General features: G+C 39.3%; 1 long non-coding RNA gene across 1 annotated transcript; it reads right to left on the bottom strand.

The window, feature by feature from the left end:
• Positions 1-1,614: 1,614 nt before the first annotated feature.
• Positions 1,615-11,474, bottom strand: LOC139582389 (uncharacterized). The gene is made up of 2 exons (XR_011676343.1): positions 11,270-11,474; positions 1,615-2,182 (listed from the first exon to the last, which is right to left on the bottom strand). It is a non-coding gene; the product is annotated as an uncharacterized lncRNA (long non-coding RNA).
• Between the last annotated feature and the right edge of the window lie 3,376 nt (positions 11,475-14,850).

Here is a 14,850-nt window from a genome sequence, read left to right as displayed (position 1 = left end):
GTGTGTCCAAACTTGTGACTGGTACTTGCTTAATTAATTTGATTAATATTATGGTGTTTCAATTCCATGAAAAATGAAAAACCCTCTGGGTTTCTGTTAGAATGGAATGGAAAATATGGTGCTGTACAACGTGACAGTCGGCAGTACGGTACTGGGCTATTTAGCTAAAGAATCCCTGTGTTGTGCGGACGGGAGACCGGGGTTCAATCCCTCGACAGGGAGGAAAGAGTAGGCTGTCCTTGTAAATAAGAAATTGTTCTTATCTGATTCCATTTGTGTTATTTTATAGTTGTGATGTCTTCACTATTATTCTACAATGTAGAAAATAGTACAAATATAGAAAAATCCTGGAATGAGTAGGTGTGTACAAACTTTTGACTGGTACTTGCTGGAACGTGACGGTCGGCAGTACATTACTGGGCTATTTAGCTAAAGACTCCCCGCAGGGCACGAGGAAGGAGTAGGCTGTCCTTGTAAATAAGAATGTGTTCTTAACTGACTTGCCTAGCTAAATAAAGCTTACACTAAGAGCATAACATTTCTGCACCCTAATGAGACAGCTGAGACAGCTGGAGTTCGGTAGCATCATCGCTGTTGGGCGGCGGCATCAGTGGTTTGATGCTGCTGCTCATCGCTCTCATTTTCTTTTATTGGGTATTTTGGCAAAGACAATTTCTGATATCCATCGTGGCAGATTAGCTGATTAAAGCTAACTAAATAGGCTAAGGCTGATAACACTCTAAACCCACCCTTCTAAATCAAAATCGAATATTACAGGCCGAGGCCTATCACATGCATACACACACACAATAACATACGTACTATACAGACATGTACACATATATATTGTGTTGTAGATATGCGGTAGTATTGTAGAGTAGTGGCCTAAGGGCACACATTTAATGTGTTGTGAAATCTGTTGTGAATGTATTGTAATGTTTTTTAAATTGTATAACTGCCTTACTCTTCCTGGGGTCCAGCAAAATTAACTGCTGCATTGGCAGCAGCTAATGGGGATCCATAATAAATACAAATACATTATTCACTTAGCCTACCATTGAGATGAGAGAAGAGAAGCCTTTTTTCCCAATTGTTATAGAAACCCAAGGGAGTCATACCTAACCAGCCAGTGGCCTTCCATATCCCCCCTACACACATCGCAGTGTGCCCTGTCCATCGTGCTGACACAGCACAGTGGAGATTTAAAAAAACATTTGCGTCAACCTGTCACTCAATCATTTTAAATGTTTTGCCATTTTTATATAGGGACATAACACTAAAACTGAGGGGCTAAAGTTTGAACTGAGGGAGCTAAGACCCCTTTAGTCCCCTCATGGAGCCTGGCCCAGTACACACAAAGTAACCATCATAAGGAACTATGAAAATAGTTCAGATAAACCCTACTTCATCTATGTAAAATGTTTGTCAGTATTTATCAGATGGGATGGAGGTCATTATAACTAAATCAATTATTAGGATAAGTTTAGGTGTGCCACAGAATGGTTTATCCCATCAAGGTGTGCCACAGTTCAGAAAAGCATGGGAATCACTGCATTAGAGAGTAGTGTAGATCTCCTGATCCAAAATGTAGGTTGAATAACAATATAGACCAAAGACACTTTGTCTTTTATTGGTGAATACATCTTATTTCAACTGCCAAGTCAAGGTCATTTGTAGATCGTAAAAAATATTATATGTCTCTCTCTTTATCTTTCTATCATGTTTTACTTTTCTTGAAAGATACATTGTATTTAGTACCAACTGCAAAGCCAATTCGGGATTCCCATGAACATGTTAGTGGATGGATACTATTCCCCATGTTAGGGGGGTGACTGTCAGCAGCACCATGAGATGTGTGGGAACGGCTCACCTCCACTAGGCCTGCTCCTCTTATCCCGTTTCCAGTGTCGACCATGCCATTTTTCACCCTGCCTCAGGATCCATTATTCAGAGGAGGTGGGGGTATAGTAGGAGCACACCTGGCCAGGCCGACAGGCAGGGGAACCTGGAGCCCCACCCCCGTCTCCCACTTCCACCCCCACATCCCCCTACCGCTGGAGGGTGAGATGGATCTGTCTGTGGGAGGTGATGTCACAATTGGCCAAGGGTGGCAGAGTTCAGCACTCCCAAAATCCTCCTGGTGCTTATGGTATTTACCGTGGCTACATGTTAACAACACCATCTACAGCCAGATAGACAGAGGGGGAACATGAAGAGGGTTTTCAAAACCAGATATAATAATATATATGGCACAAGACGTCCTAGGCCACAAGTTATACTGTATGTATCACAACCTAGGCTAAATTAAATATTTTTCTTTCATATACCAACACTTCTATCTTTATGCCAATGTTTTACAGTATGGATTTTGAGTCTTTGAAAGAACAATGGCATTGTCTTATCAAGTGGAGTAACATCAGTGTCACAGGTCCACCGAGTACTTCAATATATACAGTCAAAACAGATTCTAAGTTTCCACTTTGATGTCCTCACTTTTTCCATGAATGCGTCTGCGTGTCTTGGAAATCCAGCCAGACTTTGAAACGTCAACATCAGTCCGTGTGTGTGGTGTCTGTGTCTGTTATGAGTAACTCTCGCTCCTCTCGTTGTCAGATAAAAGCGAGAAAAATGGGGCAAAGTCAAAAAAGGGGGTGTCGCCACCAACGTCCTCCACATTAGTTATTGATCAGATCAATAGCTTGCAATTACTGTGATTTATGTTGTCAAGACATTTCTGCCAGAGTTCTTCCCATTGCCACCTGCAGTAATACGATCTGTTTTTGACTCATATCTACGAAGGGGGGAGAGGGAGAAGAGGAGGAGACGAGGAGAGGAGAGGGGGGGAAGGAGAGAGGGAGGAGGAGAGGAGAGGGGGAAATGAGAAAGGGAGGAGGGGAGAGGGAGTGGAGAGATAGGGAAAGGAGAGGGAGGAAAAGAGAGAAGGAGGAATGGAGAGAGGGGGAAAGGAGAGAGGAAGGAGTAGAGGAGAGGGAGGAAAGGAGAGAGGGTGGAGGAGTGGAGAGGGGGGGGGGGAGGAGAGGGGAGGAGGAGAGAGAAAGGAAAGGGGGAGGAGAGTTGAGCTGATCTCACACAAGATTCCACTGTAAATACTAGCATCCAGACATAATTTTCTGTGGTTCTTCCAGCCATTTTGTTGACGGTCGTAACAAGTGCCTCATGCTATGCCAAGACAAACACTTTGCTATGATGACATTGCAACAATGTACGATTGATGGCTCAACTTCAAGACACGTTCTACTTTACCCACTCTTACAGTAAATGGTATTACAAAACTAGTCCGTTCGAAGTACCATTGAACATATTTGTGGCAGACACTAATGTGCTGAAAAAGGTGTTTAGTTCCTGTGCTCTATGTGGTGTGGCATTTCCCTACAGTTCTTATGCCTCTATGGTTAATACGGTTTCTTATGTCTCTATGGTTAATACGGTTTCTTATGTCTCTATGGTTAATACGGTTTCTTATGTCTCTATGGTTAATACGGTTTCTTATGTCTCTATGGTTAATACGGTTTCTTATGTCTCTATGGTTAATACGGTTTCTTATGTCTCTATGGTTAATACAGTTTCTTATGCCTCTGTGGTTAATACGGTTTCTTATGCCTCTATGGTTAATACGGTTTCTTATGCCTCTATGGTTAATACGGTTTCTTATGTCTCTATGGTTAATACGGTTTCTTATGCCTCTATGGTTAATACGGTTTCTTATGCCTCTGTGGTTAATACGGTTTCTTATGCCTCTGTGGTTAATACGGTTTCTTATGCCTCTATGGTTAATAATACAGTTTCTTATGTCTCTATGGTTAATAATATGGTTTCTTATGCCTCTATGGTTAATACGGTTTCTTATGCCTCTATGGTTAATACAGTTTCTTATGCCTCTATGGTTAATACGGTATCTTATGTCTCTATGGTTAATAATACAGTTTCTTATGTCTCTATGGTTAATAATACGGTTTCTTATGCCTCTGTGGTTAATACGGTTTCTTATGTCTCTGTGGTTAATACGGTTTCTTATGCCTCTATGGTTAATACAGTTTCTTATGTCTCTGTGGTTAATACGGTTTCTTATGTCTCTATGGTTAATACAGTTTCTTATGTCTCTGTGGTTAATACGGTTTCTTATGTCTCTATGGTTAATACGGTTTCTTATGTCTCTATGGTTAATACAGTTTCTTATGTCTCTGTGGTTAATACGGTTTCTTATGTCTCTATGGTTAATACGGTTTCTTATGTCTCTGTGGTTAATAATATGGTTTCTTATGTCTCTATGGTTAATACAGTTTCTTATGTCTCTATGGTTAATACGGTTTCTTATGTCTCTGTGGTTAATACGGTTTCTTATGTCTCTATGGTTAATACGGTTTCTTATGCCTCTATGGTTAATACGGTTTCTTATGCCTCTATGGTTAATAATACAGTTTCTTATGTCTCTATGGTTAATAATACGGGTTCTTATGCCTCTATGGTTAATACGGTTTCTTATGCCTCTATGGTTAATACAGTTTCTTATGCCTCTATGGTTAATACGGTTTCTTATGCCTCTATGGTTAATAATACAGTTTCTTATGTCTCTATGGTTAATAATACGGTTTCTTATGTCTCTATGGTTAATAATACGGTTTCTTATGCCTCTATGGTTAATACGGTTTCTTATGCCTCTATGGTTAATACAGTTTCTTATGCCTCTATGGTTAATACGGTATCTTATGTCTCTCTGGTTAATAATACAGTTTCTTATGCCTCTATGGTTAATACGGTTTCTTATGCCTCTATGGTTAATAATACAGTTTCTTATGTCTCTATGGTTAATAATACGGTTTCTTATGCCTCTATGGTTAATACGGTTTCTTATGCCTCTATGGTTAATACAGTTTCTTATGCCTCTATGGTTAATACGGTATCTTATGTCTCTGTGGTTAATACGGTTTCTTATGTCTCTGTGGTTAATACGGTTTCTTATGTCTCTATGGTTAATACAGTTTCTTATGTCTCTATGGTTAATAATACAGTTTCTTATGCCTCTATGGTTAATACAGTTTCTTATGTCTCTATGGTTAATAATACGGTTTCTTATGCCTCTATGGTTAATACGGTTTCTTATGTCTCTATGGTTAATACGGTTTCTTATGTCTCTGTGGTTAATACGGTTTCTTATGCCTCTGTGGTTAATACGGTTTCTTATGTCTCTGTGGTTAATACGGTTTCTTATGCCTCTGTGGTTAATACGGTTTCTTATGTCTCTGTGGTTAATACGGTTTCTTATGTCTCTATGGTTAATACGGTTTCTTATGTCTCTGTGGTTAATACGGTTTCTTATGCCTCTGTGGTTAATACGGTTTCTTATGTCTCTGTGGTTAATACGGTTTCTTATGTCTCTATGGTTAATACGGTTTCTTATGTCTCTGTGGTTAATACGGTTTCTTATGTCTCTATGGTTAATACCGTTTCTTATGTCTCTATGGTTAATACGGTTTCTTATGTCTCTGTGGTTAATACGGTTTCTTATGTCTCTGTGGTTAATACGGTTTCTTATGTCTCTATGGTTAATACAGTTTCTTATGTCTCTGTGGTTAATACGGTTTCTTATGTCTCTATGGTTAATACGGTTTCTTATGCCTCTATGGTTAATACGGTTTCTTATGTCTCTGTGGTTAATACGGTTTCTTATGCCTCTATGGTTAATACGGTTTCTTATGTCTCTATGGTTAATACAGTTTCTTCTGCCTCTGTGGTTAATACGGTTTCTTATGTCTCTATGGTTAATACGGTTTCTTATGTCTCTATGGTTAATACGGTTTCTTATGTCTCTATGGTTAATACGGTTTCTTATGTCTCTATGGTTAATACGGTTTCTTATGTCTCTATGGTTAATACGGTTTCTTATGTCTCTATGGTTAATACGGTTTCTTATGTCTCTGTGGTTAATACAGTTTCTTATGTCTCTATGGTTAATACGGTTTCTTATGTCTCTGTGGTTAATACGGTTTCTTATGTCTCTGTGGTTAATACGGTTTCTTATGTCTCTATGGTTAATACGGTTTCTTATGTCTCTGTGGTTAATACGGTTTCTTATGTCTCTGTGGTTAATACGGTTTCTTATGTCTCTGTGGTTAATACAGTTTCTTATGTCTCTATGGTTAATACGGTTTCTTATGTCTCTATGGTTAATACGGTTTCTTATGTCTCTGTGGTTAATACGGTTTCTTATGCCTCTATGGTTAATACGGTTTCTTATGTCTCTATGGTTAATACAGTTTCTTCTGCCTCTGTGGTTAATACGGTTTCTTATGTCTCTATGGTTAATACGGTTTCTTATGTCTCTATGGTTAATACGGTTTCTTATGCCTCTGTGGTTAATACGGTTTCTTATGTCTCTGTGGTTAATACGGTTTCTTATGTCTCTATGGTTAATACCGTTTCTTATGTCTCTATGGTTAATACGGTTTCTTATGTCTCTGTGGTTAATACGGTTTCTTATGTCTCTATGGTTAATACGGTTTCTTATGCCTCTATGGTTAATACGGTTTCTTATGCCTCTATGGTTAATACGGTTTCTTATGTCTCTGTGGTTAATACGGTTTCTTATGTCTCTGTGGTTATACGGTTTCTTATGTCTCTGTGGTTAATACGGTTTCTTATGTCTCTGTGGTTAATACGGTTTCTTATGTCTCTGTGGTTAATACGGTTTCTTATGCCTCTATGGTTAATACGGTTTCTTATGTCTCTATGGTTAATACAGTTTCTTCTGCCTCTGTGGTTAATACGGTTTCTTATGTCTCTATGGTTAATACGGTTTCTTATGTCTCTATGGTTAATACAGTTTCTTATGTCTCTATGGTTAATACGGTTTCTTATGCCTCTATGGTTAATACGGTTTCTTATGTCTCTATGGTTAATACGGTTTCTTATGTCTCTATGGTTAATAATACAGTTTCTTATGCCTCTATGGTTAATACGGTTTCTTATGTCTCTATGGTTAATACGGTTTCTTATGTCTCTATGGTTAATACGGTTTCTTATGTCTCTGTGGTTAATACGGTTTCTTATGTCTCTATGGTTAATACGGTTTCTTATGCCTCTATGGTTAATACGGTTTCTTATGCCTCTATGGTTAATAATACAGTTTCTTATGTCTCTATGGTTAATAATACGGTTTCTTATGCCTCTATGGTTAATACGGTTTCTTATGCCTCTATGGTTAATACAGTTTCTTATGCCTCTATGGTTAATACGGTTTCTTATGCCTCTATGGTTAATAATACAGTTTCTTATGTCTCTATGGTTAATAATACGGTTTCTTATGTCTCTATGGTTAATAATACGGTTTCTTATGCCTCTATGGTTAATACGGTTTCTTATGCCTCTATGGTTAATACAGTTTCTTATGCCTCTATGGTTAATACGGTATCTTATGTCTCTATGGTTAATAATACAGTTTCTTATGCCTCTATGGTTAATACGGTTTCTTATGCCTCTATGGTTAATAATACAGTTTCTTATGTCTCTATGGTTAATAATACGGTTTCTTATGCCTCTATGGTTAATACGGTTTCTTATGCCTCTATGGTTAATACAGTTTCTTATGCCTCTATGGTTAATACGGTATCTTATGTCTCTGTGGTTAATACGGTTTCTTATGTCTCTGTGGTTAATACGGTTTCTTATGTCTCTATGGTTAATACGGTTTCTTATGTCTCTATGGTTAATAATACAGTTTCTTATGCCTCTATGGTTAATACAGTTTCTTATGTCTCTATGGTTAATAATACGGTTTCTTATGCCTCTATGGTTAATACGGTTTCTTATGTCTCTATGGTTAATACGGTTTCTTATGTCTCTGTGGTTAATACGGTTTCTTATGCCTCTGTGGTTAATACGGTTTCTTATGTCTCTGTGGTTAATACGGTTTCTTATGCCTCTGTGGTTAATACGGTTTCTTATGTCTCTATGGTTAATAATACGGTTTCTTATGCCTCTATGGTTAATACGGTTTCTTATGTCTCTGTGGTTAATACGGTTTCTTATGCCTCTGTGGTTAATACGGTTTCTTATGTCTCTGTGGTTAATACGGTTTCTTATGTCTCTATGGTTAATACGGTTTCTTATGTCTCTGTGGTTAATACGGTTTCTTATGTCTCTATGGTTAATACCGTTTCTTATGTCTCTATGGTTAATACGGTTTCTTATGTCTCTGTGGTTAATACGGTTTCTTATGTCTCTGTGGTTAATACGGTTTCTTATGTCTCTATGGTTAATACAGTTTCTTATGTCTCTGTGGTTAATACGGTTTCTTATGTCTCTATGGTTAATACGGTTTCTTATGTCTCTATGGTTAATACGGTTTCTTATGTCTCTATGGTTAATAATACAGTTTCTTATGCCTCTATGGTTAATACGGTTTCTTATGTCTCTATGGTTAATACGGTTTCTTATGCCTCTATGGTTAATACGGTTTCTTATGTCTCTGTGGTTAATACGGTTTCTTATGCCTCTATGGTTAATACGGTTTCTTATGTCTCTATGGTTAATACAGTTTCTTCTGCCTCTGTGGTTAATACGGTTTCTTATGTCTCTATGGTTAATACGGTTTCTTATGTCTCTATGGTTAATACGGTTTCTTATGTCTCTATGGTTAATACAGTTCTTATGTCTCTATGGTTAATACCGTTTCTTATGTCTCTATGGTTAATACGGTTTCTTATGTCTCTGTGGTTAATACGGTTTCTTATGCCTCTATGGTTAATACGGTTTCTTATGTCTCTATGGTTAATACGGTTTCTTATGTCTCTGTGGTTAATACGGTTTCTTATGTCTCTGTGGTTAATACGGTTTCTTATGTCTCTGTGGTTAATACGGTTTCTTATGCCTCTGTGGTTAATACGGTTTCTTATGTCTCTGTGGTTAATACGGTTTCTTATGTCTCTGTGGTTAATACAGTTTCTTATGTCTCTATGGTTAATACGGTTTCTTATGTCTCTGTGGTTAATACGGTTTCTTATGTCTCTGTGGTTAATACGGTTTCTTATGCCTCTATGGTTAATACGGTTTCTTATGTCTCTATGGTTAATACAGTTTCTTCTGCCTCTGTGGTTAATACGGTTTCTTATGTCTCTATGGTTAATACGGTTTCTTATGTCTCTATGGTTAATACGGTTTCTTATGCCTCTGTGGTTAATACGGTTTCTTATGTCTCTGTGGTTAATACGGTTTCTTATGTCTCTATGGTTAATACCGTTTCTTATGTCTCTATGGTTAATACGGTTTCTTATGTCTCTGTGGTTAATACGGTTTCTTATGTCTCTATGGTTAATACGGTTTCTTATGCCTCTATGGTTAATACGGTTTCTTATGCCTCTATGGTTAATACGGTTTCTTATGTCTCTGTGGTTAATACGGTTTCTTATGTCTCTGTGGTTATACGGTTTCTTATGTCTCTGTGGTTAATACGGTTTCTTATGTCTCTGTGGTTAATACGGTTTCTTATGTCTCTGTGGTTAATACGGTTTCTTATGCCTCTATGGTTAATACGGTTTCTTATGTCTCTATGGTTAATACAGTTTCTTCTGCCTCTGTGGTTAATACGGTTTCTTATGTCTCTATGGTTAATACGGTTTCTTATGTCTCTATGGTTAATACAGTTTCTTATGTCTCTATGGTTAATACGGTTTCTTATGCCTCTATGGTTAATACGGTTTCTTATGTCTCTATGGTTAATACGGTTTCTTATGTCTCTATGGTTAATAATACAGTTTCTTATGCCTCTATGGTTAATACGGTTTCTTATGTCTCTATGGTTAATACGGTTTCTTATGTCTCTATGGTTAATACGGTTTCTTATGTCTCTATGGTTAATACGGTTTCTTATGCCTCTATGGTTAATACGGTTTCTTATGTCTCTGTGGTTAATACGGTTTTTTATGTCTCTGTGGTTAATACGGTTTCTTATGTCTCTGTGGTTAATACGGTTTCTTATGTCTCTATGGTTAATACGGTTTCTTATGTCTCTATGGTTAATACGGTTTCTTATGTCTCTGTGGTTAATACGGTTTCTTATGTCTCTGTGGTTAATACGGTTTCTTATGTCTCTATGGTTAATACGGTTTCTTATGTCTCTATGGTTAATACGGTTTCTTATGTCTCTATGGTTAATACGGTTTCTTATGTCTCTATGGTTAATAATACAGTTTCTTATGCCTCTATGGTTAATACGGTTTCTTATGTCTCTATGGTTAATACGGTTTCTTATGTCTCTATGGTTAATACGGTTTCTTATGTCTCTATGGTTAATACGGTTTCTTATGTCTCTATGGTTAATACGGTTTCTTATGTCTCTATGGTTAATAATACGGTTTCTTATGCCTCTATGGTTAATACAGTTTCTTATGTCTCTATGGTTAATACGGTTTCTTATGTCTCTATGGTTAATACGGTTTCTTATGCCTCTATGGTTAATACGGTTTCTTATGTCTCTATGGTTAATACGGTTTCTTATGTCTCTATGGTTAATACGGTTTCTTATGCCTCTATGGTTAATAATCCAGTTTCTTATGTCTCTATGGTTAATAATACGGTTTCTTATGTCTCTATGGTTAATACGGTTTCTTATGTCTCTGTGGTTAATACGGTTTCTTATGCCTCTATGGTTAATACGGTTTCTTATGTCTCTATGGTTAATACGGTTTCTTATGTCTCTATGGTTAATACGGTTTCTTATGTCTCTATGGTTAATACGGTTTCTTATGTCTCTATGGTTAATACGGTTTCTTATGTCTCTATGGTTAATACGGTTTCTTATGTCTCTGTGGTTAATACGGTTTCTTATGTCTCTATGGTTAATACGGTTTCTTATGTCTCTATGGTTAATACGGTTTCTTATGTCTCTATGGTTAATACGGTTTCTTATGTCTCTGTGGTTAATACGGTTTCTTATGTCTCTATGGTTAATACGGTTTCTTATGCCTCTATGGTTAATACGGTTTCTTATGCCTCTATGGTTAACTTACTGCAAGTGCAGGTCAAGAGGCATGTCACATTATGAGTTTCCAAACTAAATAGACAAGAGCTCACCATTCATCAACACGTGTGAAAGGGTACAACACAATCTATGACGTACAATACAACACAGCAATGCTCTGTAGCTACACCACCCCATAAATTAATTTAAATCACTGGATTAGCGGTGGTGTGATATTTTCCGAGGCAGGACATGAACCATGAACAGGAAATGGACTTATGCTTTAACACTCACCCACACAACACTGTTGATGTGTTTTTAACACTCATCCATTGTGGTTGTCCAATCCTCTCCCCTGTGAGCTCCGTCAGGTTCCAGCGGATGGGCACACCGTGAGACCAGCGGTTTCTCAGTTCCTTTCCTCCCAGAGCCTCTGGCTGTGATGGTCTCAGTCTCACAGTTACTGTTCTGTTTGGACTGCTGTCCATTCTCTCTCTCTCTGTCTCTCTCTCTCTCTCTCTCTCGTTCTTGTTTTCTCATTCTCTCTCTCACACGCACCCTCCCTCCCTCCCTCCCTATCTCACTCACTCACTCACTCACTCACTCACTTTCTCTCTCTGTGTCTCTCTAACTTTCTCTTTCTTAGTCTCTTTATTGCTCTCTCTTTCTTTCTTTCTCTCTCTCTCTCTCTCTCTCTCTCTCTCTCTCTCTCTCTCTCTCTCTCTCTCTCTCTCTCTCTCTCTCTCTCTCTCTCTCTCTCTCTCTCTCTCTCTCTCTCTCTCTCTCTCTCTCTCTCTCTCAGTATCTCTCTGTGGTTCAGGAGAATGTGTCATGCTGTGAGTGAAGCCACGCAGTGAGGCCTGCGTCTGTCCCCCACTAGCCAGCTCCTTTAATGGTCACGTACTGTTCTACAATCATGTTTTCCACTACTTCAAACAGAGCACCGTTGTAGGCTGTATGTATTGTTGTGTAGACAGAGTCTAAGTAGCTGTGTTGTTCTGACATATCGAATCAAATCAAATGTTATTTGTCACATACACATGGTTAGCAGATGTTAATGCTTCTAGTTCCCGACAATGCAGTAATAACCAATGAGTAATCTAACCTAACAATTTCACAACAACTACCTTATACACACAAGTGTAAAGGGATGAAGAATATGTACATAATAATATATGAATGAGTGATGGTACAGAACGGCATAGGCAAGATGCAGTAGATGGTATAGAGTACAGTATATACATATGAGATGAGTAATGTAGGGTATGTAAACATATAAAAGTGGCATTGTTTAAAGTGTCTAGTGATACATGTATTACATCAATTTTTCCATTATTAAAGTGGCTGGAGTTGAGTCAGTATATTGGCAGCAGCCACTCAATGTTAGTGGTGGCTGTTTAACAGTCTGATGGCCTTGAGATAGAAGCTGTTTTTCAGTCTCTCGGTTCCTGCTTTGATACACCTGTACTGACCTCGCCTTCTGGATGATAGCGGGGTGAACAGGCAGTGGCTTGGGTGGTTGTTGTCCTTGCTGATCTTTATGACCTTCCTGTGACATCGGGTGGTGTAGGTGTCCTGGAGGGCAGGTAGTTTGCCCCCGGTGATGCGTTGTGCAGACCTCACTACCCTCTGGAGAGCCTTACGGTTGTGGGCGGAGCAGTTGCCGTACCAGGCGGTGATACAGCCCGACAGGATGCTCTCGATTGTGCATCTGTAAAAGTTTGTGAGTGCTTTTGGTGACAAGCCGAATTCACCACACTGTCTGTGTGGGTGGACCAATTCAGTTTGTCCGTGATGTGTACGCCGAGGAACTTAAAACGTACTACCCTCTCCACTACTGTCTCGTCGATGTGGATAGGGGGGGTGCTCCCTCTGCTGTTTCCTGAAGTCCACGATCATCTTTTTTGTTTTGTTGACGTTGAGTGTGAGGTTATTTTCCTGACACCACACTCCGAAAGCCCTCACCTCCTCCCTGTAGGCCGTCTCGTCGATGTTGGTAATCAAGCCTACCACTGTAGTGTCGTCTGCAAACTTGATGATTGAGTTGGGTAATACATACGCTGGGTAATACAGTCTAGAATGCTTCTCATGCTGGGTTTTCTCTGAAGTTACCTGATCACTGTCATTTTCCAAAATCAGATCATCGTCACCTCATCATCGTGAGGTCTACATATTTGGATTTGCTGCAATGTGTTCTAGGAGCAGGTATTCAGGAGGGAGTTTAGGTTTGGATGGTTGGATCGGCCCATTCCGAGCAGGATATGACACTGGGATATGGGAGGAAGGCCTCAAATGCGGTAGGGATGGGGGGGGGGGGGTTAATCCTCCTCCCTGGTGTTCAATGGACCAATGGAATGCCATGATGGATAAACAACCCTGCTAGCTACGAAACAACTGCTGTACAACTGAAATCAACATCTATGTCCTCATTACCAGAGACAAAATATAAGTAAATGAGAGAGAGAGAGAGAGAGAGAGAGAGAGAGAGAGAGAGAGAGAGAGAGAGAGAGAGAGAGAGAGAGAGAGAGAGAGAGAGAGAGAGAGAGACAGAGACAGAGACAGAGACAGAGAGAGAGAGAGAGAGAGAGAGAGAGAGAGAGAGACAGAGACAGAGACAGAGACAGAGACAGAGACAGAGACAGAGACAGAGACAGAACAGGAAAAACAAAACAAACATTCCACAGGGTGCCTTGCGTAGCCCAAAGGGGTTTCTATGTAATGTCACAGCAATGTTAAATGTGGACTATGGTGTGTAATGACTTAATGTAATAACACATATAACCCTTTCTTTTCATTATTTAACAAGGCCAATTCATAACCACTACAAATATCAAGTGTAGCTCAGTGTCAGCTAACGGGGTTAGAAAGAAACCCAACCAGCCATATAAATGCAGGTTTAAGATCAATTTCTTTTGAGAGGACATTAATGCTGAAGATTTATTTATTTTCATCTAATAGGATTTTTACCTTAGGGACAATTTAGAGAACATTTACTTTAACTGGTTTCATCTTTCATTTAACTTCGGCAGTGTTGATGCATTCTATAGCAATCCCTTTTGGTGAGATCTTTCTTTGACAGGATCGCTATCAGATTGTGTGGGGAAAAATGTGTGGTTCAGTGTCTCACTGTCCTACAGAGCAGGCCTGATGACACTTCTCTCCTAATCTACCTTGAGCTACAGAGTGGTGCAAGAACATAGAGTAGGCCCAAGGGCAGACTGGCCATAGAGCAGTTCGGGCAAATGACCAGTGGGCTGGTCTATTTTTAGCCCAGTGGGCTGGTCTAAATGTGGGCTTCGTTTGCACAAAATTATCATTATTTTGCTAATAATGGGGGCTTCTAGGCAAAGAAATGGGCTGATGTGAGAGCCTCAAGGGAACAAATGGGCCAGTGTCTTAGAAATTCCAGGGCCGATTTCTGGTCCCAGTCCGTTCCTGATGAGGCCTCAAAGGAGTCACTGCCAGGCTGCTTTCCTTAGACATTGCTCTGTTCTACCCAACGTGAGGTGGTTCTTTCACATCACATACCTGAAGTATTCCTGCTGTACCGGAGCAAATGGGTGAGCAGTGTAATTGGTGAGGATAATGAACTTGTTGCATCAATAGAGAACTAAATAGGGATAACGCTACATGGGAGGAAGCCTTGGCGTTCTGATCCGAAATCATCTCTGAGATATTGTGTTTCCCTCCTCTCTTAGAACACCCACAATCCAATGAGAAGCCTTGCTGCTCGGCAAGGGCTTTACACATAGACTTACGTGATCGCTTTGTTCCTTCCATGTTCCTTCCACTCCCCTCCCCAGTTAACATTGTTATACCTCGGTGCATCCGCAACATCCACTGACAATACTCACACATGTACTTCTAATAATTGG

The sequence above is a fragment of the Salvelinus alpinus genome, chromosome 8 (assembly GCF_045679555.1).
Source record: "Salvelinus alpinus chromosome 8, SLU_Salpinus.1, whole genome shotgun sequence".
In the NCBI taxonomy this organism is placed as follows: Eukaryota; Metazoa; Chordata; class Actinopteri; order Salmoniformes; family Salmonidae; genus Salvelinus; species Salvelinus alpinus.
Note: the sequence above shows the minus strand (reverse complement) of the source record. Positions and strands in the feature narration are given on the sequence as shown.